We start from the raw sequence: 3,644 nt of genomic DNA on the forward strand, positions 1-3,644 counted from the left end.
TACTGGGTATATACCCAAAGGATCATAAATCATGCTGCTATAAAGACACATGCACACGTATGTTTATTGTGGCACTATTCACAATAGCAAAGACTTGGAATCAACCCAAATGTCCATCTGTGACAGACTGGATTAAGAAAATGTGGCACATATACACCGTGGAATACTATGCAGCCATAAAAAAGGATGGGTTTGCATCCTTTGTAGGGACATGGATGCAGCTGGAAACCATCATTCTTAGCAAACCATCACAAGAACAGAAAACCAAACACCGCATGTTCTTACTCATAGGTGAGAACTGAACAATGAGATCACTTGGACTCGGGAAGGGGAACATCACACATCGGGGCCTATCATGGGGAGGGGGGAGGTGGGAAGGATTGCATTGGGAGTTATACCTGATATAAATGATGAATTGATGGGTGCTGACGAGTTGATGGGTGCAGCACACCAACATGGCACAAGTATACATATATAACAAACCTGCATGTTATGCACATGTACCCTAGAACTTAAAGTACATTAAAAAAAAAAAAGAAAGAAAAAAAACCCAACTACATCAATAATCACTTTAAATGTAATTGATCTGAATACCTCAATTAGAAATACATCTATTAGAAAGGGAGGGAAATTTGCTCAACTTGCCAATATCTAAAACAACCTACAACTAACATCACAATTAATTGTGAGAAACTTGATGTTTTCCCCCTAAGATCAGAAACAAGATAAGGATGTCTTACAGTCCTACCCCTCCTATTCAGAATTGTACTGGAAGTCCTACCTAATATAATAAGACAAGACAAGAAATAGAGTTTACAGGTCGGGATGGAAAAAATAAAACTCTTTGTTCACATATGACCTAACCATATATGTGGAAAATCTCAAAGAACTGACTAAAAATGCTCTTGAGACTAATAAACAATTGTAGCAAAGTTGCAGGGTACAAGGTTAATACCAAAAGTGATTATCTTTCCTCTATACCAGCAATTAATAGTTGAAATATGAATATGAGTAAACAACACAATTTAATTTAGTGCCAAAGAAAAAATTAATATTAATATTTAAAAGAACATACAAGGCCTCTATGAGGATAACCACAAAAGTCAGATGAAAGAAATCAATGACCCAAATAAATTCCTTGCTCATGGATGAGAAGACTCAATATTATTAAGATGTCAGTTCTTACAAACTTTATCTATATATTTAATTTAACCCAATCCAAATCCCAGCAAGTTATTTTGTGGATATTGACAAACAGATTCTAAAGTTCATATGGAAAGGCAAAAAGACTTAGAATAGGCAACAGAGTATTAAGAACACAGTACAGACACTATCAACTTTAAAACTTCCTATAAAGCTGCAATATCAATACAGTGTGGTATTGTCTAAAGAATAAATACCTTAAAGGAACAGAGTAGAGAACTCGCACACATACATATAATAAACTGTTCTTTGACAAAGGAGCAAAGGCAATACAATGGAGACAAGATAGTCTTTTTGACAAATGGTGATGAAACAACTGGACATCAAAAAAATTAATCTAGACAAGGGTCTTATACCTTTCCTTAAAATTAACTCAGAATGGATCATAGACTTTTGTAAAATGTAAAAGTATAAAACTCCTGAAAGATAACATAGGAGAAAATTTAGATGAGCTGGATATAGCAATGACACCAAAACCATGGTCCTTGAAAAAACATTGATAATTTGACTTTATTAAAATTCAAAACTTCTGCTACTGTAAAAGATAGCATTAAGGCAATGTATTAAGAGAAATACATATATGATAAAGGACTTGTATATGAAATATATGAAAAGTCCTTAAAAACCTAAAAATAGGAAACCAAACAGCCTAGAAAGTGGGCAAGAGATATTAAAAGATACCTCACTGAAGACATACAGATGGCAGATAAACCTATGAGAAGATGCTCAACATCATATATCATTAAGGAATTGCAAATTAAAACAACAATGAGATATTACTCACAACTATTAAAATGGCTAAAATTCAAAACACTGACAACTCCAAGTGCTGTTAAGGATGTGGAGCAACAAGAACTCTCTTTCTTGGCTGATGGGAATGCAAAATGGTATAGCCACTTTGGAAGACAGTTTGGGCAGTTTTGGCAGTTTCTTACAAAACGAAACGAACTCATCACACAATCTAGCAATCACACTCCTTCATATTTACCCAAATGAGTTGAAAACTTAAGTCCTCACAAAAACCTGCACAAAATTGTTTACAACAGCTTTATTTATAATTGCCAAAACTTGGAAGCAACCAAGAAGTTCCCCAGAGGGTGAATGGATAAACAAATTTGGTGCACCTGTTTAATGGAATACCATTTAGCAACAAACAGAAATCAGCCATTAAGCCACAAAGACATAAAGGGACCTTAAGTGCATATTGCTAAGTGAAAGAAACCAATATGAGTGGGTTACTTACTATATGATTCCAACTATAAGACATTCTGGAAAAGTTGACACTATAGAGACAATAAAAAGATCAGTCATTTCCAGAGTTTTATAGTAAGAAAGGAAGAATAAATAGTTGGAACACGTAGGATTTTTAGGGCAGTGAAATTATTATATATGATAGTCCAATGTTGCATACATAAAATTATCACTGTGCATTTTTTGGAACCTACAGCACTATACAACATAGAGAATTAACCCTAATATAAACTATGGATTTTAGTCAATAATAGAGTATTAATATTGGTTCACCATGTGTAACAAATGTACCATCCTAATGCAAGATCTTAGTAAGAAGAGAAACTGTATGAAGGATAGAGGTGGGGAGAAGTGACATATGGAAACTCTAATTTCTGCTCATATTTTCTGTAAACCAAAAAATCAGCTCTAAAAACTAAAGTCAAGTAATAAAATTTCAAGACCACAAACTTTTATAATTATATTTTGAGAAGATCCAATATTTCTGGGCTTTTTGTTTAAAAGGAATGAGCACAGCGTGAGTTAAGGGCATATGCTGCTGACAGACAATGATAGTTCATGTCACAGGAATGTCATAGTATAATATATCATTTTATTTTCTATGCCACCTTTTTTCTCTATAGGAGACTCCTCTTGAATGGACCATGAATACAACTTTAATATGGAACCTTCTGTTTCAATGGAGTATATAACTTCTTTTAATTACCTTTTCCTCCCACAATTCCTATTACATGACTACCAATCTAAAAATTCTGGGAAATGCTTTTGGGGTTTTATTAAGATTAATGGACCCTTTACCCCCCTTTATGAGGCTTTCAACTGGTACTTTAATTCTAAGGGAATATACCCACCAGTTCTGGGATGTCTGCCCTAGGAGATTAACTAGTGATTGACTTCTTACTATACATATTCCATTAGTTTATAATTGGCCAGATTATTTCACATTATTTTCTAACACTTGAAAGCAAAAGGGGAAAGAAAAATCCCCAGAAAGCACCAAATTGCTATTTCTAAGTTTCCAAGTGCAATTTTAAATCATAGTTGAGTTTGATCAATTTATTGCAACCCTGAATCTCAAGCTGACTTTAAACTTGCCTTTTCATCAAGTTAACCACAACACAGAATCAGGAAAGAAGTAAGCATTTGCTGTTATATCCCTTCTTTTTTTTTTTTTTTTTTTTTTTTTTTTT

This window comes from Rhinopithecus bieti, unplaced genomic scaffold (assembly GCF_001698545.2).
Source record: "Rhinopithecus bieti isolate Rb0 unplaced genomic scaffold, ASM169854v2 scaffold_23780, whole genome shotgun sequence".
Classification (NCBI taxonomy): domain Eukaryota; kingdom Metazoa; phylum Chordata; class Mammalia; order Primates; family Cercopithecidae; genus Rhinopithecus; species Rhinopithecus bieti.